Genomic DNA, 20,497 nt, shown 5'->3' on the forward strand with positions numbered 1-20,497 from the left:
GACTTTGTTTTCGAAATGATATATATGAACTCAGTGGGGAATAAAATGGTAAGCAGTGACCCCGACGTGATTTGAACACGCAACCTTCTGATCTGGAGTCAGACGCGCTACCGTTGCGCCACGAGGTCCTTACACTTGCAGCCTTTGATGCCAGATGAACAAATGCTGTGGGCCTTTTGACTTATTTTCCTCTGCTTATATGCATACGGTTGTATTACAGGGCTTGGCCTTTTGTTTTCTATCCTAATTATTGAAATTGACTGCAGGTGCAGTGAGAACGCTGAGGATTGAACTATTCAGGGAAAGGATCGCACGCAGGAAAGAGCAAAGGTACAAGGCTACGTCCCTGGGTGGGCTTGAACCACCAACCTTTCGGTTAACAGCCGAACGCGCTAACCGATTGCGCCACAGAGACTATTGACTGTATACATTTCCTGAGACTCAATATATGTCTTGACATGTGTGCGCCTGCCTGGAGCTTGTATTATATAAGGCGTCTTTATGCCATACAGCATTTGTCATTTGCTTAGTGTCTTGTTACTGTTGTAATTTATGATGTGTAGACTACTGTCTAATGGTGTTAGAGCCAGTATTACTACCGGTCACAGTGCATGAGACTCATACATGACTTTTCTCTTTGCCTGCTTAGCGTAGCTCCCTGCTCCTCTGTTTGCGTGCTACCAGCCCGTGAGGCGTGTGTCTTGCCCATCCCATCTTCACTGTGTTATGTTGGACTTGTCTTCTCTGTGAGCAGAGTCTCCTTCCCAGAGCAGGTGCTTTCTCTGAACTCTTGGCTTGTAAGACTGCTGGGAAAGGCCCTCCCTAGCCCCTCAGTCAGATAGATACATTTACCTGCAGAGCTCAGCTTGGGAGAAAGAGATTAGGCAGAGAGCACATAGGGGAAGGCCCACAGAGCACACTTTATTTTACATAAAAGCTCGGGCTTGTGGGAGGACAGGGACATGAGGGTTCTCCTGGAAAGAAATCCCAGGAGTATTGATGGCTAGGCCCTGAAACACAACAATCCCGGAATGGCCAGGCACAAGATGCCTCTGCAATAGGCCTGACCCTAGGCTTCCGGAGTTCTTGATCTCCAGAGGCTCCAGTGATCTAAGCCCGACCAGGGCTGTGCCCGACCAGGGCGCGTTGGGATGGCGTTAGGGACGCGTAAAGGGGCGCAGGGCGCAGAACTCTGCCCGTTTCACCCCAGCATTTTGGGGAGGACACAGAATCTGGCAAAGCCAGTGGGAAGGATTTTCCAGGAGGAGAGTTCAGTGACATGATCTGAAACACAATAGTGCTGGTGATCTGGCGGGTGCATTCTGTGAGCCACTTCTGTCAGGAGCAGCCTGCCATCATGCCCTGATAACCACAACTCTAGTACCAAGCCAGTGACCTCAGGAAATGCAAAGACATTATTACTTATAGTCTCCTATATCTGATTCTTGCCATCATCATGTGAAACGTTGGCGTTATCATGTCTGCTGCGCACACTTTGTTCATATGTGTACAATTTAAGTGGGTGAACCTGACCACTGTCTTGGACAGAGCTCTTGCTGTGAACACACCATGTGAAGCATTGGTGGTTCAGTGGTAGAATTCTCGCCTGCCACGCGGGAGGCCCGGGTTCGATTCCCGGCCAATGCAAGGTTGCTTTCTTTTGACTTTGTTTTCGAAATGATATATATGAACTCAGTGGGGAATAAAATGGTAAGCAGTGACCCCGACGTGATTTGAACACGCAACCTTCTGATCTGGAGTCAGACGCGCTACCGTTGCGCCACGAAGTCCTTACACTTGCAGCCTTCGATGCCAGATGAACAAATGCTGTGGGCCTTTTGACTTATTTTCCTCTGCTTATATGCCTACGGTTGTATTACAGGGCTTGGCCTTTTGTTTTCTATCCTAATTATTGAAATTGACTGCAGGTGCAGTGAGAACGCTGAGGATTGAACTATTCAGGGAAAGGATCGCACGCAGGAAAGAGCAAAGGTACGTATCTGTGTTTCATGCAGACAAAAGGCTACGTCCCTGGGTGGGCTTGAACCACCAACCTTTCGGTTAACAGCCGAACGCGCTAACCGATTGCGCCACAGAGACTATTGACTGTATACATTTCCTGAGACTCAATATATGTCTTGACATGTGTGCGCCTGCCTGGAGCTTGTATTATATAAGGCGTCTTTATGCCATACAGCATTTGTCATTTGCTTAGTGTCTTGTTACTGTTGTAATTTATGATGTGTAGACTACTGTCTAATGGTGTTAGAGCCAGTATTACTACCGGTCACAGTGCATGAGACTCATACATGACTTTTCTCTTTGCCTGCTTAGCGTAGCTCCCTGCTCCTCTGTTTGCGTGCTACCAGCCCGTGAGGCGTGTGTCTTGCCCATCCCATCTTCACTGTGTTATGTTGGACTTGTCTTCTCTGTGAGCAGAGTCTCCTTCCCAGAGCAGGTGCTTTCTCTGAACTCTTGGCTTGTAAGACTGCTGGGAAAGGCCCTCCCTAGCCCCTCAGTCAGATAGATACATTTACCTGCAGAGCTCAGCTTGGGAGAAAGAGATTAGGCAGAGAGCACATAGGGGAAGGCCCACAGAGCACACTTTATTTTACATAAAAGCTCGGGCTTGTGGGAGGACAGGGACATGAGGGTTCTCCTGGAAAGAAATCCCAGGAGTATTGATGGCTAGGCCCTGAAACACAACAATCCCGGAATGGCCAGGCACAAGATGCCTCTGCAATAGGCCTGACCCTAGGCTTCCGGAGTTCTTGATCTCCAGAGGCTCCAGTGATCTAAGCCCGACCAGGGCGCGTTGGGATGGCATTAGGGACGCGTAAAGGGGCGCAGGGCGCAGAACTCTGCCCGTTTCACCCCAGAATTTTGGGGAGGACACAGAATCTGGCAAAGCCAGTGGGAAGGATTTTCCAGGAGGAGAGTTCAGTGACATGATCTGAAACACAATAGTGCTGGTGATCTGGCGGGTGCATTCTGTGAGCCACTTCTGTCAGGAGCAGCCTGCCATCATGCCCTGATAACCACAACTCTAGTACCAAGCCAGTGACCTCAGCAAATGCAAAGACATTATTAATTATAGTCTCCTGCATCTGATTCTTGCCATCATCATGTGAAACGTTGGCGTTATCATGTCTGCTGCGCACACTTTGTTCATATGTGTACAATTTAAGTGTGTGAACCTGACCACTGTCTTGGACAGAGCTCTTGCTGTGAACACACCATGTGAAGCATTGGTGGTTCAGTGGTAGAATTCTCGCCTGCCACGCGGGAGGCCCGGGTTCGATTCCCGGCCAATGCAAGGTTGCTTTCTTTTGACTTTGTTTTCGAAATGATATATATGAACTCAGTGGGGAATAAAATGGTAAGCAGTGACCCCGACGTAATTTGAACACGCAACCTTCTGATCCGGAGTCAGACGCGCTACCGTTGCGCCACGAGGTCCTTACACTTGCAGCCTTCGATGCCAGATGAACAAATGCTGTGGGCCTTTTGACTTATTTTCCTCTGCTTATATGCCTAAGGTTGTATTACAGTGCTTGGCCTTTTGTTTTCTATCCTAATTATTGAAATTGACTGCAGGTGCAGTGAGAACGCTGAGGATTGAACTATTCAGGGAAAGGATCGCACGCAGGAAAGAGCAAAGGTACGTATCTGTGTTTCATGCAGACAAAAGGCTACGTCCCTGGGTGGGCTTGAACCACCAACCTTTCGGTTAACAGCCGAACGCGCTAACCGATTGCGCCACAGAGACTATTGACTGTATACATTTCCTGAGACTCAATATATGTCTTGACATGTGTGCGCCTGCCTGGAGCTTGTATTATATAAGGCGTCTTTATGCCATACAGCATTTGTCATTTGCTTAGTGTCTTGTTACTGTTGTAATTTATGATGTGTAGACTACTGTCTAATGGTGTTAGAGCCAGTATTACTACCGGTCACAGTGCATGAGACTCATACATGACTTTTCTCTTTGCCTGCTTAGCGTAGCTCCCTGCTCCTCTGTTTGCGTGCTACCAGCCCGTGAGGCGTGTGTCTTGCCCATCCCATCTTCACTGTGTTATGTTGGACTTGTCTTCTCTGTGAGCAGAGTCTCCTTCCCAGAGCAGGTGCTTTCTCTGAACTCTTGGCTTGTAAGACTGCTGGGAAAGGCCCTCCCTAGCCCCTCAGTCAGATAGATACATTTACCTGCAGAGCTCAGCTTGGGAGAAAGAGATTAGGCAGAGAGCACATAGGGGAAGGCCCACAGAGCACACTTTATTTTACATAAAAGCTCGGGCTTGTGGGAGGACAGGGACATGAGGGTTCTCATGGAAAGAAATCCCAGGAGTATTGATGGCTAGGCCCTGAAACACAACAATCCCGGAATGGCCAGGCACAAGATGCCTCTGCAATAGGCCTGACCCTAGGCTTCCGGAGTTCTTGATCTCCAGAGGCTCCAGTGATCTAAGCCCGACCAGGGCTGTGCCCGACCAGGGCGCGTTGGGATGGCGTTAGGGACGCGTAAAGGGGCGCAGGGCGCAGAACTCTGCCCGTTTCACCCCAGCATTTTGGGGAGGACACAGAATCTGGCAAAGCCAGTGGGAAGGATTTTCCAGGAGGAGAGTTCAGTGACATGATCTGAAACACAATAGTGCTGGTGATCTGGCGGGTGCATTCTGTGAGCCACTTCTGTCAGGAGCAGCCTGCCATCATGCCCTGATAACCACAACTCTAGTACCAAGCCAGTGACCTCAGCAAATGCAAAGACATTATTACTTATAGTCTCCTGCATCTGATTCTTGCCATCATCATGTGAAACGTTGGCGTTATCATGTCTGCTGCGCACACTTTGTTCATATGTGTACAATTTAAGTGTGTGAACCTGACCACTGTCTTGGACAGAGCTCTTGCTGTGAACACACCATGTGAAGCATTGGTGGTTCAGTGGTAGAATTCTCGCCTGCCACGAGGGAGGCCCGGGTTCGATTCCCGGCCAATGCAAGGTTGCTTTCTTTTGACTTTGTTTTCGAAATGATATATATGAACTCAGTGGGGAATAAAATGGTAAGCAGTGACCCCGACGTGATTTGAACACGCAACCTTCTGATCTGGAGTCAGACGCGCTACCGTTGCGCCACGAGGTCCTTACACTTGCAGCCTTTGATGCCAGATGAACAAATGCTGTGGGCCTTTTGACTTATTTTCCTCTGCTTATATGCCTACGGTTGTATTACAGGGCTTGGCCTTTTGTTTTCTATCCTAATTATTGAAATTGACTGCAGGTGCAGTGAGAACGCTGAGGATTGAACTATTCAGGGAAAGGATCGCACGCAGGAAAGAGCAAAGGTACGTATCTGTGTTTCATGCAGACAAAAGGCTACGTCCCTGGGTGGGCTTGAACCACCAACCTTTCGGTTAACAGCCGAACGCTCTAACCGATTGCGCCACAGAGACTATTGACTGTATACATTTCCTGAGACTCAATATATGTCTTGACATGTGTGCGCCTGCTTGGAGCTTGTATTATATAAGGCGTCTTTATGCCATACAGCATTTGTCATTTGCTTAGTGTCTTGTTACTGTTGTAATTTATGATGTGTAGACTACTGTCTAATGGTGTTAGAGCCAGTATTACTACCGGTCACAGTGCATGAGACTCATACATGACTTTTCTCTTTGCCTGCTTAGCGTAGCTCCCTGCTCCTCTGTTTGCGTGCTACCAGCCCGTGAGGCGTGTGTCTTGCCCATCCCATCTTCACTGTGTTATGTTGGACTTGTCTTCTCTGTGAGCAGAGTCTCCTTCCCAGAGCAGGTGCTTTCTCTGAACTCTTGGCTTGTAAGACTGCTGGGAAAGGCCCTCCCTAGCCCCTCAGTCAGATAGATACATTTACCTGCAGAGCTCAGCTTGGGAGAAAGAGATTAGGCAGAGAGCACATAGGGGAAGGCCCACAGAGCACACTTTATTTTACATAAAAGCTCGGGCTTGTGGGAGGACAGGGACATGAGGGTTCTCCTGGAAAGAAATCCCAGGAGTATTGATGGCTAGGCCCTGAAACACAACAATCCCGGAATGGCCAGGCACAAGATGCCTCTGCAAAAGGCCTGACCCTAGGCTTCCGGAGTTCTTGATCTGCAGAGGCTCCAGTGATCTAAGCCCGACCAGGGCGCGTTGGGATGGCATTAGGGACGCGTAAAGGGGCGCAGGGCGCAGAACTCTGCCCGTTTCACCCCAGCATTTTGGGGAGGACACAGAATCTGGCAAAGCCAGTGGGAAGGATTTTCCAGGAGGAGACTTCAGTGACATGATCTGAAACACAATAGTGCTGGTGATCTGGCGGGTGCATTCTGTGAGCCACTTCTGTCAGGAGCAGCCTGCCATCATGCCCTGATAACCACAACTCTAGTACCAAGCCAGTGACCTCAGCAAATGCAAAGACATTATTACTTATAGTCTCCTGCATCTGATTCTTGCCATCATCATGTGAAACGTTGGCGTTATCATGTCTGCTGCGCACACTTTGTTCATATGTGTACAATTTAAGTGTGTGAACCTGACCACTGTCTTGGACAGAGCTCTGCCTATGAACACACCATGTGAAGCATTGGTGGTTCAGTGGTAGAATTCTCGCCTGCCACGTGGGAGGCCTGGGTTCGATTCCCGGCCAATGCAAGGTTGCTTTCTTTTGACTTTGTTTTCGAAATGATATATATGAACTCAGTGGGGAATAAAATGGTAAGCAGTGACCCCGACGTGATTTGAACACGCAACCTTCTGATCTGGAGTCAGACGCGCTACCGTTGCGCCACGAGGTCCTTACACTTGCAGCCTTCGATGCCAGATGAACAAATGCTGTGGGCCTTTTGACTTATTTTCCTCTGCTTATATGCCTACGGTTGTATTACAGGGCTTGGCCTTTTGTTTTCTATCCTAATTATTGAAATTGACTGCAGGTGCAGTGAGAACGCTGAGGATTGAACTATTCAGGGAAAGGATCGCACGCAGGAAAGAGCAAATCTGTGTTTCATGCAGACAAAAGGCAACGTCCCTGGGTGGGCTTGAACCACCAACCTTTCGGTTAACAGCCGAACGCGCTAACCGATTGCGCCACAGAGACTATTGACTGTATACATTTCCTGAGACTCAATATATGTCTTGACATGTGTGCGCCTGCTTGGAGCTTGTATTATATAAGGCGTCTTTATGCCATACAGCATTTGTCATTTGCTTAGTGTCTTGTTACTGTTGTAATTTATGATGTGTAGACTACTGTCTAATGGTGTTAGAGCCAGTATTACTACCGGTCACAGTGCATGAGACTCATACATGACTTTTCTCTTTGCCTGCTTAGCGTAGCTCCCTGCTCCTCTGTTTGCGTGCTACCAGCCCGTGAGGCGTGTGTCTTGCCCATCCCATCTTCACTGTGTTATGTTGGACTTGTCTTCTCTGTGAGCAGAGTCTCCTTCCCAGAGCAGGTGCTTTCTCTGAACTCTTGGCTTGTAAGACTGCTGGGAAAGGCCCTCCCTAGCCCCTCAGTCAGATAGATACATTTACCTGCAGAGCTCAGCTTGGGAGAAAGAGATTAGGCAGAGAGCACATAGGGGAAGGCCCACAGAGCACACTTTATTTTACATAAAAGCTCGGGCTTGTGGGAGGACAGGGACATGAGGGTTCTCCTGGAAAGAAATCCCAGGAGTATTGATGGCTAGGCCCTGAAACACAACAATCCCGGAATGGCCAGGCACAAGATGCCTCTGCAATAGGCCTGACCCTAGGCTTCCGGAGTTCTTGATCTCCAGAGGCTCCAGTGATCTAAGCCCGACCAGGGCGCGTTGGGATGGCATTAGGGACGCGTAAAGGGGCGCAGGGCGCAGAACTCTGCCCGTTTCACCCCAGCATTTTGGGGAGGACACAGAAACTGGCAAAGCCAGTGGGAAGGATTTTCCAGGAGGAGAGTTCAGTGACATGATCTGAAACACAATAGTGCTGGTGATCTGGCGGGTGCATTCTGTGAGCCACTTCTGTCAGGAGCAGCCTGCCATCATGCCCTGATAACCACAACTCTAGTACCAAGCCAGTGACCTCAGCAAATGCAAAGACATTATTACTTATAGTCTCCTGCATCTGATTCTTGCCATCATCATGTGAAACGTTGGCGTTATCATGTCTGCTGCGCACACTTTGTTCATATGTGTACAATTTAAGTGTGTGAACCTGACCACTGTCTTGGACAGAGCTCTTGCTGTGAACACACCATGTGAAGCATTGGTGGTTCAGTGGTAGAATTCTCGCCTGCCACGCGGGAGGCCCGGGTTCGATTCCCGGCCAATGCAAGGTTGCTTTCTTTTGACTTTGTTTTCGAAATGATATATATGAACTCAGTGGGGAATAAAATGGTAAGCAGTGACCCCGACGTAATTTGAACACGCAACCTTCTGATCTGGAGTCAGACGCGCTACCGTTGCGCCACGAGGTCCTTACACTTGCAGCCTTCGATGCCAGATGAACAAATGCTGTGGGCCTTTTGACTTATTTTCCTCTGCTTATATGCCTAAAGTTGTATTACAGGGCTTGGCCTTTTGTTTTCTATCCTAATTATTGAAATTGACTGCAGGTGCAGTGAGAACGCTGAGGATTGAACTATTCAGGGAAAGGATCGCACGCAGGAAAGAGCAAAGGTACGTATCTGTGTTTCATGCAGACAAAAGGCTACGTCCCTGGGTGGGCTTGAACCACCAACCTTTCGGTTAACAGCCGAACGCGCTAACCGATTGCGCCACAGAGACTATTGACTGTATACATTTCCTGAGACTCAATATATGTCTTGACATGTGTGCGCCTGCCTGGAGCTTGTATTATATAAGGCGTCTTTATGCCATACAGCATTTGTCATTTGCTTAGTGTCTTGTTACTGTTGTAATTTATGATGTGTAGACTACTGTCTAATGGTGTTAGAGCCAGTATTACTACCGGTCACAGTGCATGAGACTCATACATGACTTTTCTCTTTGCCTGCTTAGCGTAGCTCCCTGCTCCTCTGTTTGCGTGCTACCAGCCCGTGAGGCGTGTGTCTTGCCCATCCCATCTTCACTGTGTTATGTTGGACTTGTCTTCTCTGTGAGCAGAGTCTCCTTCCCAGAGCAGGTGCTTTCTCTGAACTCTTGGCTTGTAAGACTGCTGGGAAAGGCCCTCCCTAGCCCCTCAGTCAGATAGATACATTTACCTGCAGAGCTCAGCTTGGGAGAAAGAGATTAGGCAGAGAGCACATAGGGGAAGGCCCACAGAGCACACTTTATTTTACATAAAAGCTCGGGCTTGTGGGAGGACAGGGACATGAGGGTTCTCATGGAAAGAAATCCCAGGAGTACTGATGGCTAGGCCCTGAAACACAACAATCCCGGAATGGCCAGGCACAAGATGCCTCTGCAATAGGCCTGACCCTAGGCTTCCGGAGTTCTTGATCTCCAGAGGCTCCAGTGATCTAAGCCCGATCAGGGCTGTGCCCGACCAGGGCGCGTTGGGATGGCGTTAGGGACGCGTAAAGGGGCGCAGGGCGCAGAACTCTGCCCGTTTCACCCCAGCATTTTGGGGAGGACACAGAATCTGGCAAAGCCAGTGGGAAGGATTTTCCAGGAGGAGAGTTCAGTGACATGATCTGAAACACAATAGTGCTGGTGATCTGGCGGGTGCATTCTGTGAGCCACTTCTGTCAGGAGCAGCCTGCCATCATGCCCTGATAACCACAACTCTAGTACCAAGCCAGTGACCTCAGCAAATGCAAAGACATTATTACTTATAGTCTCCTGCATCTGATTCTTGCCATCATCATGTGAAACGTTGGCGTTATCATGTCTGCTGCGCACACTTTGTTCATATGTGTACAATTTAAGTGTGTGAACCTGACCACTGTCTTGGACAGAGCTCTTGCTGTGAACACACCATGTGAAGCATTGGTGGTTCAGTGGTAGAATTCTCGCCTGCCACGCGGGAGGCCCGGGTTCGATTCCCGGCCAATGCAAGGTTGCTTTCTTTTGACTTTGTTTTCGAAATGATATATATGAACTCAGTGGGGAATAAAACGGTAAGCAGTGACCCCGACGTGATTTGAACACGCAACCTTCTGATCTGGAGTCAGACGCGCTACCGTTGCGCCACGAGGTCCTTACACTTGCAGCCTTCGATGCCAGATGAACAAATGCTGTGGGCCTTTTGACTTATTTTCCTCTGCTTATATGCCTACGGTTGTATTACAGGGCTTGGCCTTTTGTATTCTATCCTAATTATTGAAATTGACTGCAGGTGCAGTGAGAACGCTGAGGATTGAACTATTCAGGGAAAGGATCGCACGCAGGAAAGAGCAAAGGTACAAGGCTACGTCCCTGGGTGAGCTTGAACCACCAACCTTTCGGTTAACAGCCGAACGCGCTAACCGATTGCGCCACAGAGACTATTGACTGTATACATTTCCTGAGACTCAATATATGTCTTGACATGTGTGCGCCTGCCTGGAGCTTGTATTATATAAGGCGTCTTTATGCCATACAGCATTTGTCATTTGCTTAGTGTCTTGTTACTGTTGTAATTTATGATGTGTAGACTACTGTCTAATGGTGTTAGAGCCAGTATTACTACCGGTCACAGTGCATGAGACTCATACATGACTTTTCTCTTTGCCTGCTTAGCGTAGCTCCCTGCTCCTCTGTTTGCGTGCTACCAGCCCGTGAGGCGTGTGTCTTGCCCATCCCATCTTCACTGTGTTATGTTGGACTTGTCTTCTCTGTGAGCAGAGTCTCCTTCCCAGAGCAGGTGCTTTCTCTGAACTCTTGGCTTGTAAGACTGCTGGGAAAGGCCCTCCCTAGCCCCTCAGTCAGATAGATACATTTACCTGCAGAGCTCAGCTTGGGAGAAAGAGATTAGGCAGAGAGCACATAGGGGAAGGCCCACAGAGCACACTTTATTTTACATAAAAGCTCGGGCTTGTGGGAGGACAGGGACATGAGGGTTCTCATGGAAAGAAATCCCAGGAGTATTGATGGCTAGGCCCTGAAACACAACAATCCCGGAATGGCCAGGCACAAGATGCCTCTGCAATAGGCCTGACCCTAGGCTTCCGGAGTTCTTGATCTCCAGAGGCTCCAGTGATCTAAGCCCGACCAGGGCTGTGCCCGACCAGGGCGCGTTGGGATGGCGTTAGGGACGCGTAAAGGGGCGCAGGGCGCAGAACTCTGCCCGTTTCACCCCAGCATTTTGGGGAGGACACAGAATCTGGCAAAGCCAGTGGGAAGGATTTTCCAGGAGGAGAGTTCAGTGACATGATCTGAAACACAATAGTGCTGGTTATCTGGCGGGTGCATTCTGTGAGCCACTTCTGTCAGGAGCAGCCTGCCATCATGCCCTGATAACCACAACTCTAGTACCAAGCCAGTGACCTCAGCAAATGCAAAGACATTATTACTTATAGTCTCCTGCATCTGATTCTTGCCATCATCATGTGAAACGTTGGCGTTATCATGTCTGCTGCGCACACTTTGTTCATATGTGTACAATTTAAGTGTGTGAACCTGACCACTGTCTTGGACAGAGCTCTTGCTGTGAACACACCATGTGAAGCATTGGTGGTTCAGTGGTAGAATTCTCGCCTGCCACGAGGGAGGCCCGGGTTCGATTCCCGGCCAATGCAAGGTTGCTTTCTTTTGACTTTGTTTTCGAAATGATATATATGAACTCAGTGGGGAATAAAATGGTAAGCAGTGACCCCGACGTGATTTGAACACGCAACCTTCTGATCTGGAGTCAGACGCGCTACCGTTGCGCCACGAGGTCCTTACACTTGCAGCCTTTGATGCCAGATGAACAAATGCTGTGGGCCTTTTGACTTATTTTCCTCTGCTTATATGCCTACGGTTGTATTACAGGGCTTGGCCTTTTGTTTTCTATCCTAATTATTGAAATTGACTGCAGGTGCAGTGAGAACGCTGAGGATTGAACTATTCAGGGAAAGGATCGCACGCAGGAAAGAGCAAAGGTACGTATCTGTGTTTCATGCAGACAAAAGGCTACGTCCCTGGGTGGGCTTGAACCACCAACCTTTCGGTTAACAGCCGAACGCTCTAACCGATTGCGCCACAGAGACTATTGACTGTATACATTTCCTGAGACTCAATATATGTCTTGACATGTGTGCGCCTGCTTGGAGCTTGTATTATATAAGGCGTCTTTATGCCATACAGCATTTGTCATTTGCTTAGTGTCTTGTTACTGTTGTAATTTATGATGTGTAGACTACTGTCTAATGGTGTTAGAGCCAGTATTACTACCGGTCACAGTGCATGAGACTCATACATGCCTTTTCTCTTTGCCTGCTTAGCGTAGCTCCCTGCTCCTCTGTTTGCGTGCTACCAGCCCGTGAGGCGTGTGTCTTGCCCATCCCATCTTCACTGTGTTATGTTGGACTTGTCTTCTCTGTGAGCAGAGTCTCCTTCCCAGAGCAGGTGCTTTCTCTGAACTCTTGGCTTGTAAGACTGCTGGGAAAGGCCCTCCCTAGCCCCTCAGTCAGATAGATACATTTACCTGCAGAGCTCAGCTTGGGAGAAAGAGATTAGGCAGAGAGCACATAGGGGAAGGCCCACAGAGCACACTTTATTTTACATAAAAGCTCGGGCTTGTGGGAGGACAGGGACATGAGGGTTCTCCTGGAAAGAAATCCCAGGAGTATTGATGGCTAGGCCCTGAAACACAACAATCCCGGAATGGCCAGGCACAAGATGCCTCTGCAAAAGGCCTGACCCTAGGCTTCCGGAGTTCTTGATCTCCAGAGGCTCCAGTGATCTAAGCCCGACCAGGGCGCGTTGGGATGGCATTAGGGACGCGTAAAGGGGCGCAGGGCGCAGAACTCTGCCCGTTTCACCCCAGCATTTTGGGGAGGACACAGAATCTGGCAAAGCCAGTGGGAAGGATTTTCCAGGAGGAGACTTCAGTGACATGATCTGAAACACAATAGTGCTGGTGATCTGGCGGGTGCATTCTGTGAGCCACTTCTGTCAGGAGCAGCCTGCCATCATGCCCTGATAACCACAACTCTAGTACCAAGCCAGTGACCTCAGCAAATGCAAAGACATTATTACTTATAGTCTCCTGCATCTGATTCTTGCCATCATCATGTGAAACGTTGGCGTTATCATGTCTGCTGCGCACACTTTGTTCATATGTGTACAATTTAAGTGTGTGAACCTGACCACTGTCTTGGACAGAGCTCTGCCTATGAACACACCATGTGAAGCATTGGTGGTTCAGTGGTAGAATTCTCGCCTGCCACGTGGGAGGCCTGGGTTCGATTCCCGGCCAATGCAATGTTGCTTTCTTTTGACTTTGTTTTCGAAATGATATATATGAACTCAGTGGGGAATAAAATGGTAAGCAGTGACCCCGACGTGATTTGAACACGCAACCTTCTGATCTGGAGTCAGACGCGCTACCGTTGCGCCACGAGGTCCTTACACTTGCAGCCTTCGATGCCAGATGAACAAATGCTGTGGGCCTTTTGACTTATTTTCCTCTGCTTATATGCCTACGGTTGTATTACAGGGCTTGGCCTTTTGTTTTCTATCCTAATTATTGAAATTGACTGCAGGTGCAGTGAGAACGCTGAGGATTGAACTATTCAGGGAAAGGATCGCACGCAGGAAAGAGCAAATCTGTGTTTCATGCAGACAAAAGGCAACGTCCCTGGGTGGGCTTGAACCACCAACCTTTCGGTTAACAGCCGAACGCGCTAACCGATTGCGCCACAGAGACTATTGACTGTATACATTTCCTGAGACTCAATATATGTCTTGACATGTGTGCGCCTGCTTGGAGCTTGTATTATATAAGGCGTCTTTATGCCATACAGCATTTGTCATTTGCTTAGTGTCTTGTTACTGTTGTAATTTATGATGTGTAGACTACTGTCTAATGGTGTTAGAGCCAGTATTACTACCGGTCACAGTGCATGAGACTCATACATGACTTTTCTCTTTGCCTGCTTAGCGTAGCTCCCTGCTCCTCTGTTTGCGTGCTACCAGCCCGTGAGGCGTGTGTCTTGCCCATCCCATCTTCACTGTGTTATGTTGGACTTGTCTTCTCTGTGAGCAGAGTCTCCTTCCCAGAGCAGGTGCTTTCTCTGAACTCTTGGCTTGTAAGACTGCTGGGAAAGGCCCTCCCTAGCCCCTCAGTCAGATAGATACATTTACCTGCAGAGCTCAGCTTGGGAGAAAGAGATTAGGCAGAGAGCACATAGGGGAAGGCCCACAGAGCACACTTTATTTTACATAAAAGCTCGGGCTTGTGGGAGGACAGGGACATGAGGGTTCTCATGGAAAGAAATCCCAGGAGTATTGATGGCTAGGCCCTGAAACACAACAATCCCGGAATGGCCAGGCACAAGATGCCTCTGCAATAGGCCTGACCCTAGGCTTCCGGAGTTCTTGATCTCCAGAGGCTCCAGTGATCTAAGCCCGACCAGGGCTGTGCCCGACCAGGGCGCGTTGGGATGGCGTTAGGGACGCGTAAAGGGGCGCAGGGCGCAGAACTCTGCCCGTTTCACCCCAGCATTTTGGGGAGGACACAGAATCTGGCAAAGCCAGTGGGAAGGATTTTCCAGGAGGAGAGTTCAGTGACATGATCTGAAACACAATAGTGCTGGTTATCTGGCGGGTGCATTCTGTGAGCCACTTCTGTCAGGAGCAGCCTGCCATCATGCCCTGATAACCACAACTCTAGTACCAAGCCAGTGACCTCAGCAAATGCAAAGACATTATTACTTATAGTCTCCTGCATCTGATTCTTGCCATCATCATGTGAAACGTTGGCGTTATCATGTCTGCTGCGCACACTTTGTTCATATGTGTACAATTTAAGTGTGTGAACCTGACCACTGTCTTGGACAGAGCTCTTGCTGTGAACACACCATGTGAAGCATTGGTGGTTCAGTGGTAGAATTCTCGCCTGCCACGAGGGAGGCCCGGGTTCGATTCCCGGCCAATGCAAGGTTGCTTTCTTTTGACTTTGTTTTCGAAATGATATATATGAACTCAGTGGGGAATAAAATGGTAAGCAGTGACCCCGACGTGATTTGAACACGCAACCTTCTGATCTGGAGTCAGACGCGCTACCGTTGCGCCACGAGGTCCTTACACTTGCAGCCTTTGATGCCAGATGAACAAATGCTGTGGGCCTTTTGACTTATTTTCCTCTGCTTATATGCCTACGGTTGTATTACAGGGCTTGGCCTTTTGTTTTCTATCCTAATTATTGAAATTGACTGCAGGTGCAGTGAGAACGCTGAGGATTGAACTATTCAGGGAAAGGATCGCACGCAGGAAAGAGCAAAGGTACGTATCTGTGTTTCATGCAGACAAAAGGCTACGTCCCTGGGTGGGCTTGAACCACCAACCTTTCGGTTAACAGCCGAACGCTCTAACCGATTGCGCCACAGAGACTATTGACTGTATACATTTCCTGAGACTCAATATATGTCTTGACATGTGTGCGCCTGCTTGGAGCTTGTATTATATAAGGCGTCTTTATGCCATACAGCATTTGTCATTTGCTTAGTGTCTTGTTACTGTTGTAATTTATGATGTGTAGACTACTGTCTAATGGTGTTAGAGCCAGTATTACTACCGGTCACAGTGCATGAGACTCATACATGCCTTTTCTCTTTGCCTGCTTAGCGTAGCTCCCTGCTCCTCTGTTTGCGTGCTACCAGCCCGTGAGGCGTGTGTCTTGCCCATCCCATCTTCACTGTGTTATGTTGGACTTGTCTTCTCTGTGAGCAGAGTCTCCTTCCCAGAGCAGGTGCTTTCTCTGAACTCTTGGCTTGTAAGACTGCTGGGAAAGGCCCTCCCTAGCCCCTCAGTCAGATAGATACATTTACCTGCAGAGCTCAGCTTGGGAGAAAGAGATTAGGCAGAGAGCACATAGGGGAAGGCCCACAGAGCACACTTTATTTTACATAAAAGCTCGGGCTTGTGGGAGGACAGGGACATGAGGGTTCTCCTGGAAAGAAATCCCAGGAGTATTGATGGCTAGGCCCTGAAACACAACAATCCCGGAATGGCCAGGCACAAGATGCCTCTGCAAAAGGCCTGACCCTAGGCTTCCGGAGTTCTTGATCTCCAGAGGCTCCAGTGATCTAAGCCCGACCAGGGCGCGTTGGGATGGCATTAGGGACGCGTAAAGGGGCGCAGGGCGCAGAACTCTGCCCGTTTCACCCCAGCATTTTGGGGAGGACACAGAATCTGGCAAAGCCAGTGGGAAGGATTTTCCAGGAGGAGACTTCAGTGACATGATCTGAAACACAATAGTGCTGGTGATCTGGCGGGTGCATTCTGTGAGCCACTTCTGTCAGGAGCAGCCTGCCATCATGCCCTGATAACCACAACTCTAGTACCAAGCCAGTGACCTCAGCAAATGCAAAGACATTATTACTTATAGTCTCCTGCATCTGATTCTTGCCATCATCATGTGAAACGTTGGCGTTATCATGTCTGCTGCGCACACTTTGTTCATATGTGTACAATTTAAGTGTGTGAACCTGACCACTGTCTTGGACAGAGCTCTGCCTATGAACACACCATGTGAAGCATTGGTGGTTCAGTGGTAGAATTCTCGCCTGCCACGTGGGAGGCCTGGGTTCGATTCCCGGCCAATGCAATGTTGCTTTCTTTTGACTTTGTTTTCGAAATGATATATATGAACTCAGTGGGGAATAAAATGGTAAGCAGTGACCCCGACGTGATTTGAACACGCAACCTTCTGATCTGGAGTCAGACGCGCTACCGTTGCGCCACGAGGTCCTTACACTTGCAGCCTTCGATGCCAGATGAACAAATGCTGTGGGCCTTTTGACTTATTTTCCTCTGCTTATATGCCTACGGTTGTATTACAGGGCTTGGCCTTTTGTTTTCTATCCTAATTATTGAAATTGACTGCAGGTGCAGTGAGAACGCTGAGGATTGAACTATTCAGGGAAAGGATCGCACGCAGGAAAGAGCAAATCTGTGTTTCATGCAGACAAAAGGCAACGTCCCTGGGTGGGCTTGAACCACCAACCTTTCGGTTAACAGCCGAACGCGCTAACCGATTGCGCCACAGAGACTATTGACTGTATACATTTCCTGAGACTCAATATATGTCTTGACATGTGTGCGCCTGCTTGGAGCTTGTATTATATAAGGCGTCTTTATGCCATACAGCATTTGTCATTTGCTTAGTGTCTTGTTACTGTTGTAATTTATGATGTGTAGACTACTGTCTAATGGTGTTAGAGCCAGTATTACTACCGGTCACAGTGCATGAGACTCATACATGACTTTTCTCTTTGCCTGCTTAGCGTAGCTCCCTGCTCCTCTGTTTGCGTGCTACCAGCCCGTGAGGCGTGTGTCTTGCCCATCCCATCTTCACTGTGTTATGTTGGACTTGTCTTCTCTGTGAGCAGAGTCTCCTTCCCAGAGCAGGTGCTTTCTCTGAACTCTTGGCTTGTAAGACTGCTGGGAAAGGCCCTCCCTAGCCCCTCAGTCAGATAGATACATTTACCTGCAGAGCTCAGCTTGGGAGAAAGAGATTAGGCAGAGAGCACATAGGGGAAGGCCCACAGAGCACACTTTATTTTACATAAAAGCTCGGGCTTGTGGGAGGACAGGGACATGAGGGTTCTCCTGGAAAGAAATCCCAGGAGTATTGATGGCTAGGCCCTGAAACACAACAATCCCGGAATGGCCAGGCACAAGATGCCTCTGCAATAGGCCTGACCCTAGGCTTCCGGAGTTCTTGATCTCCAGAGGCTCCAGTGATCTAAGCCCGACCAGGGCGCGTTGGGATGGCATTAGGGACGCGTAAAGGGGCGCAGGGCGCAGAACTCTGCCCGTTTCACCCCAGCATTTTGGGGAGGACACAGAAACTGGCAAAGCCAGTGGGAAGGATTTTCCAGGAGGAGAGTTCAGTGACATGATCTGAAACACAATAGTGCTGGTGATCTGGCGGGTGCATTCTGTGAGCCACTTCTGTCAGGAGCAGCCTGCCATCATGCCCTGATAACCACAACTCTAGTACCAAGCCAGTGACCTCAGCAAATGCAAAGACATTATTACTTATAGTCTCCTGCATCTGATTCTTGCCATCATCATGTGAAACGTTGGCGTTATCATGTCTGCTGCGCACACTTTGTTCATATGTGTACAATTTAAGTGTGTGAACCTGACCACTGTCTTGGACAGAGCTCTTGCTGTGAACACACCATGTGAAGCATTGGTGGTTCAGTGGTAGAATTCTCGCCTGCCACGCGGGAGGCCCGGGTTCGATTCCCGGCCAATGCAAGGTTGCTTTCTTTTGACTTTGTTTTCGAAATGATATATATGAACTCAGTGGGGAATAAAATGGTAAGCAGTGACCCCGACGTGATTTGAACACGCAACCTTCTGATCTGGAGTCAGACGCGCTACCGTTGCGCCACGAGGTCCTTACACTTGCAGCCTTCGATGCCAGATGATCAAATGCTGTGGGCCTTTTGACTTATTTTCCTCTGCTTATATGCCTACGGTTGTATTACAGGGCTTGGCCTTTTGTTTTCTATCCTAATTATTGAAATTGACTGCAGGTGCAGTGAGAACGCTGAGGATTGAACTATTCAGGGAAAGGATCGCACGCAGGAAAGAGCAAAGGTACGTATCTGTGTTTCATGCAGACAAAAGGCTACGTCCCTGGGTGGGCTTGAACCACCAACCTTTCGGTTAACAGCCGAACGCGCTAACCGATTGCGCCACAGAGACTATTGACTGTATACATTTCCTGAGACTCAATATATGTCTTGACATGTGTGCGCCTGCCTGGAGCTTGTATTATATAAGGCGTCTTTATGCCATACAGCATTTGTCATTTGCTTAGTGTCTTGTTACTGTTGTAATTTATGATGTGTAGACTACTGTCTAATGGTGTTAGAGCCAGTATTACTACCGGTCACAGTGCATGAGACTCATACATGACTTTTCTCTTTGCCTGCTTAGCGTAGCTCCCTGCTCCTCTGTTTGCGTGCTATCAGCCCGTGAGGCGTGTGTCTTGCCCATCCCATCTTCACTGTGTTATGTTGGACTTGTCTTCTCTGTGAGCAGAGTCTCCTTCCCAGAGCAGGTGCTTTCTCTGAACTCTTGGCTTGTAAGACTGCTGGGAAAGGCCCTCCCTAGCCCCTCAGTCAGATAGATACATTTACCTGCAGAGCTCAGCTTGGGAGAAAGAGATTAGGCAGAGAGCACATAGGGGAAGGCCCACAGAGCACACTTTATTTTACATAAAAGCTCGGGCTTGTGGGAGGACAGGGACATGAGGGTTCTCATGGAAAGAAATCCCAGGAGTATTGATGGCTAGGCCCTGAAACACAACAATCCCGGAATGGCCAGGCACAAGATGCCTCTGCAATAGGCCTGACCCTAGGCTTCCAGGGTTCTTGATCTCCAGAGGCTCCAGTGATCTAAGCCCGACTAGGGCTGTGCCCGACCAGGGCGCGTTGGGATGGCGTTAGGGACGCGTAAAGGGGCGCAGGGCGCAGAACTCTGCCCGTTTCACCCCAGCATTTTGGGGAGGACACAGAATCTGGCAAAGCCAGTGGGAATGATTTTCCAGGAGGAGAGTTCAGTGACATGATCTCAAACACAATAGTGCTGGTGATCTGGCGGGTGCATTCTGTGAGCCACTTCTGTCAGGAGCAGCCTGCCATCATGCCCTGATAACCACAACTCTAGTACCAAGCCAGTGACCTCAGCAAATGCAAAGACATTATTACTTATAGTCTCCTGCATCTGATTCTTGCCATCATCATGTGAAACATTGGCGTTATCATGTCTGCTGCGCACACTTTGTTCATATGTGTACAATTTAAGTGTGTGAACCTGACCACTGTCTTGGACAGAGCTCTTGCTGTGAACACACCATGTGAAGCATTGGTGGTTCAGTGGTAGAATTCTCGCCTGCCACACGGGAGGCCCGGGTTCGATTCCCGGCCAATGCAAGGTTGCTTTCTTTTGACTTTGTTTTCGAAATGATATATATGAACTCAGTGGGGAATAAAATGGTAAGCAGTGACCCCGACGTGATTTGAACACGCAACCTTCTGATCTGGAGTCAGACGCGCTACCGTTGCGCCACGAGGTCCTTACACTTGCAGCCTTCGATGCCAGATGAACAAATGCTGTGGGCCTTTTGACTTATTTTCCTCTGCTTATATGCCTACGGTTGTATTACAGGGCTTGGCCTTTTGTTTTCTATCCTAATTATTGAAATTGACTGCAGGTGCAGTGAGAACGCTGAGGATTGAACTATTCAGGGAAAGGATCGCACGCAGGAAAGAGCAAAGGTACGTATCTGTGTTTCATGCAGACAAAAGGCTACGTCCCTGGGTGGGCTTGAACCACCAACCTTTCGGTTAACAGCCGAACGCGCTAACCGATTGCGCCACAGAGACTATTG

The 20,497-nt window shown here is 48.9% G+C and overlaps 38 non-coding genes across 38 annotated transcripts; 12 read left to right on the top strand and 26 right to left on the bottom strand.

Moving 5' to 3' along the window:
- Nucleotides 1–56: 56 nt before the first annotated feature.
- On the bottom strand, nucleotides 57–128 carry TRNAW-CCA (transfer RNA tryptophan (anticodon CCA)). The gene has a single exon. It is a non-coding gene; the product is annotated as a tRNA-Trp (tRNA).
- Nucleotides 129–341: 213 nt separating this feature from the next.
- Nucleotides 342–415, bottom strand: TRNAN-GUU (transfer RNA asparagine (anticodon GUU)). The gene has a single exon. It is a non-coding gene; the product is annotated as a tRNA-Asn (tRNA).
- A 1,161-nt stretch (nucleotides 416–1,576) lies between these two features.
- TRNAG-GCC (transfer RNA glycine (anticodon GCC)) lies at nucleotides 1,577–1,647 on the top strand. The gene has a single exon. It is a non-coding gene; the product is annotated as a tRNA-Gly (tRNA).
- Nucleotides 1,648–1,718: 71 nt separating this feature from the next.
- TRNAW-CCA (transfer RNA tryptophan (anticodon CCA)) lies at nucleotides 1,719–1,790 on the bottom strand. The gene has a single exon. It is a non-coding gene; the product is annotated as a tRNA-Trp (tRNA).
- A 236-nt stretch (nucleotides 1,791–2,026) lies between these two features.
- On the bottom strand, nucleotides 2,027–2,100 carry TRNAN-GUU (transfer RNA asparagine (anticodon GUU)). Its single transcript has one exon. It is a non-coding gene; the product is annotated as a tRNA-Asn (tRNA).
- Nucleotides 2,101–3,245: 1,145 nt separating this feature from the next.
- Nucleotides 3,246–3,316, top strand: TRNAG-GCC (transfer RNA glycine (anticodon GCC)). Its single transcript has one exon. It is a non-coding gene; the product is annotated as a tRNA-Gly (tRNA).
- Nucleotides 3,317–3,387: 71 nt separating this feature from the next.
- Nucleotides 3,388–3,459, bottom strand: TRNAR-CCG (transfer RNA arginine (anticodon CCG)). The gene has a single exon. It is a non-coding gene; the product is annotated as a tRNA-Arg (tRNA).
- A 236-nt stretch (nucleotides 3,460–3,695) lies between these two features.
- On the bottom strand, nucleotides 3,696–3,769 carry TRNAN-GUU (transfer RNA asparagine (anticodon GUU)). The gene has a single exon. It is a non-coding gene; the product is annotated as a tRNA-Asn (tRNA).
- A 1,161-nt stretch (nucleotides 3,770–4,930) lies between these two features.
- On the top strand, nucleotides 4,931–5,001 carry TRNAG-GCC (transfer RNA glycine (anticodon GCC)). The gene has a single exon. It is a non-coding gene; the product is annotated as a tRNA-Gly (tRNA).
- Nucleotides 5,002–5,072: 71 nt separating this feature from the next.
- TRNAW-CCA (transfer RNA tryptophan (anticodon CCA)) lies at nucleotides 5,073–5,144 on the bottom strand. Its single transcript has one exon. It is a non-coding gene; the product is annotated as a tRNA-Trp (tRNA).
- Nucleotides 5,145–5,380: 236 nt separating this feature from the next.
- TRNAN-GUU (transfer RNA asparagine (anticodon GUU)) lies at nucleotides 5,381–5,454 on the bottom strand. Its single transcript has one exon. It is a non-coding gene; the product is annotated as a tRNA-Asn (tRNA).
- A 1,145-nt stretch (nucleotides 5,455–6,599) lies between these two features.
- TRNAG-GCC (transfer RNA glycine (anticodon GCC)) lies at nucleotides 6,600–6,670 on the top strand. The gene has a single exon. It is a non-coding gene; the product is annotated as a tRNA-Gly (tRNA).
- A 71-nt stretch (nucleotides 6,671–6,741) lies between these two features.
- On the bottom strand, nucleotides 6,742–6,813 carry TRNAW-CCA (transfer RNA tryptophan (anticodon CCA)). The gene has a single exon. It is a non-coding gene; the product is annotated as a tRNA-Trp (tRNA).
- A 228-nt stretch (nucleotides 6,814–7,041) lies between these two features.
- Nucleotides 7,042–7,115, bottom strand: TRNAN-GUU (transfer RNA asparagine (anticodon GUU)). Its single transcript has one exon. It is a non-coding gene; the product is annotated as a tRNA-Asn (tRNA).
- Nucleotides 7,116–8,260: 1,145 nt separating this feature from the next.
- On the top strand, nucleotides 8,261–8,331 carry TRNAG-GCC (transfer RNA glycine (anticodon GCC)). The gene has a single exon. It is a non-coding gene; the product is annotated as a tRNA-Gly (tRNA).
- Nucleotides 8,332–8,402: 71 nt separating this feature from the next.
- TRNAW-CCA (transfer RNA tryptophan (anticodon CCA)) lies at nucleotides 8,403–8,474 on the bottom strand. Its single transcript has one exon. It is a non-coding gene; the product is annotated as a tRNA-Trp (tRNA).
- Nucleotides 8,475–8,710: 236 nt separating this feature from the next.
- Nucleotides 8,711–8,784, bottom strand: TRNAN-GUU (transfer RNA asparagine (anticodon GUU)). Its single transcript has one exon. It is a non-coding gene; the product is annotated as a tRNA-Asn (tRNA).
- A 1,161-nt stretch (nucleotides 8,785–9,945) lies between these two features.
- TRNAG-GCC (transfer RNA glycine (anticodon GCC)) lies at nucleotides 9,946–10,016 on the top strand. Its single transcript has one exon. It is a non-coding gene; the product is annotated as a tRNA-Gly (tRNA).
- Nucleotides 10,017–10,087: 71 nt separating this feature from the next.
- TRNAW-CCA (transfer RNA tryptophan (anticodon CCA)) lies at nucleotides 10,088–10,159 on the bottom strand. Its single transcript has one exon. It is a non-coding gene; the product is annotated as a tRNA-Trp (tRNA).
- Nucleotides 10,160–10,372: 213 nt separating this feature from the next.
- TRNAN-GUU (transfer RNA asparagine (anticodon GUU)) lies at nucleotides 10,373–10,446 on the bottom strand. The gene has a single exon. It is a non-coding gene; the product is annotated as a tRNA-Asn (tRNA).
- A 1,161-nt stretch (nucleotides 10,447–11,607) lies between these two features.
- Nucleotides 11,608–11,678, top strand: TRNAG-GCC (transfer RNA glycine (anticodon GCC)). The gene has a single exon. It is a non-coding gene; the product is annotated as a tRNA-Gly (tRNA).
- Nucleotides 11,679–11,749: 71 nt separating this feature from the next.
- TRNAW-CCA (transfer RNA tryptophan (anticodon CCA)) lies at nucleotides 11,750–11,821 on the bottom strand. Its single transcript has one exon. It is a non-coding gene; the product is annotated as a tRNA-Trp (tRNA).
- A 236-nt stretch (nucleotides 11,822–12,057) lies between these two features.
- Nucleotides 12,058–12,131, bottom strand: TRNAN-GUU (transfer RNA asparagine (anticodon GUU)). The gene has a single exon. It is a non-coding gene; the product is annotated as a tRNA-Asn (tRNA).
- Nucleotides 12,132–13,276: 1,145 nt separating this feature from the next.
- On the top strand, nucleotides 13,277–13,347 carry TRNAG-GCC (transfer RNA glycine (anticodon GCC)). Its single transcript has one exon. It is a non-coding gene; the product is annotated as a tRNA-Gly (tRNA).
- A 71-nt stretch (nucleotides 13,348–13,418) lies between these two features.
- TRNAW-CCA (transfer RNA tryptophan (anticodon CCA)) lies at nucleotides 13,419–13,490 on the bottom strand. The gene has a single exon. It is a non-coding gene; the product is annotated as a tRNA-Trp (tRNA).
- A 228-nt stretch (nucleotides 13,491–13,718) lies between these two features.
- TRNAN-GUU (transfer RNA asparagine (anticodon GUU)) lies at nucleotides 13,719–13,792 on the bottom strand. Its single transcript has one exon. It is a non-coding gene; the product is annotated as a tRNA-Asn (tRNA).
- Nucleotides 13,793–14,953: 1,161 nt separating this feature from the next.
- Nucleotides 14,954–15,024, top strand: TRNAG-GCC (transfer RNA glycine (anticodon GCC)). Its single transcript has one exon. It is a non-coding gene; the product is annotated as a tRNA-Gly (tRNA).
- Nucleotides 15,025–15,095: 71 nt separating this feature from the next.
- On the bottom strand, nucleotides 15,096–15,167 carry TRNAW-CCA (transfer RNA tryptophan (anticodon CCA)). The gene has a single exon. It is a non-coding gene; the product is annotated as a tRNA-Trp (tRNA).
- Nucleotides 15,168–15,403: 236 nt separating this feature from the next.
- Nucleotides 15,404–15,477, bottom strand: TRNAN-GUU (transfer RNA asparagine (anticodon GUU)). Its single transcript has one exon. It is a non-coding gene; the product is annotated as a tRNA-Asn (tRNA).
- A 1,145-nt stretch (nucleotides 15,478–16,622) lies between these two features.
- TRNAG-GCC (transfer RNA glycine (anticodon GCC)) lies at nucleotides 16,623–16,693 on the top strand. Its single transcript has one exon. It is a non-coding gene; the product is annotated as a tRNA-Gly (tRNA).
- Nucleotides 16,694–16,764: 71 nt separating this feature from the next.
- On the bottom strand, nucleotides 16,765–16,836 carry TRNAW-CCA (transfer RNA tryptophan (anticodon CCA)). Its single transcript has one exon. It is a non-coding gene; the product is annotated as a tRNA-Trp (tRNA).
- Nucleotides 16,837–17,064: 228 nt separating this feature from the next.
- Nucleotides 17,065–17,138, bottom strand: TRNAN-GUU (transfer RNA asparagine (anticodon GUU)). The gene has a single exon. It is a non-coding gene; the product is annotated as a tRNA-Asn (tRNA).
- Nucleotides 17,139–18,283: 1,145 nt separating this feature from the next.
- Nucleotides 18,284–18,354, top strand: TRNAG-GCC (transfer RNA glycine (anticodon GCC)). The gene has a single exon. It is a non-coding gene; the product is annotated as a tRNA-Gly (tRNA).
- Nucleotides 18,355–18,425: 71 nt separating this feature from the next.
- Nucleotides 18,426–18,497, bottom strand: TRNAW-CCA (transfer RNA tryptophan (anticodon CCA)). Its single transcript has one exon. It is a non-coding gene; the product is annotated as a tRNA-Trp (tRNA).
- A 236-nt stretch (nucleotides 18,498–18,733) lies between these two features.
- TRNAN-GUU (transfer RNA asparagine (anticodon GUU)) lies at nucleotides 18,734–18,807 on the bottom strand. The gene has a single exon. It is a non-coding gene; the product is annotated as a tRNA-Asn (tRNA).
- Nucleotides 18,808–19,968: 1,161 nt separating this feature from the next.
- TRNAG-GCC (transfer RNA glycine (anticodon GCC)) lies at nucleotides 19,969–20,039 on the top strand. Its single transcript has one exon. It is a non-coding gene; the product is annotated as a tRNA-Gly (tRNA).
- Nucleotides 20,040–20,110: 71 nt separating this feature from the next.
- Nucleotides 20,111–20,182, bottom strand: TRNAW-CCA (transfer RNA tryptophan (anticodon CCA)). Its single transcript has one exon. It is a non-coding gene; the product is annotated as a tRNA-Trp (tRNA).
- Nucleotides 20,183–20,418: 236 nt separating this feature from the next.
- Nucleotides 20,419–20,492, bottom strand: TRNAN-GUU (transfer RNA asparagine (anticodon GUU)). Its single transcript has one exon. It is a non-coding gene; the product is annotated as a tRNA-Asn (tRNA).
- Between the last annotated feature and the right edge of the window lie 5 nt (nucleotides 20,493–20,497).

Source organism: Lissotriton vulgaris, chromosome 1_1 (genome assembly GCF_964263255.1).
Source record: "Lissotriton vulgaris chromosome 1_1, aLisVul1.2, whole genome shotgun sequence".
Lineage (NCBI taxonomy): Eukaryota > Metazoa > Chordata > Amphibia > Caudata > Salamandridae > Lissotriton > Lissotriton vulgaris.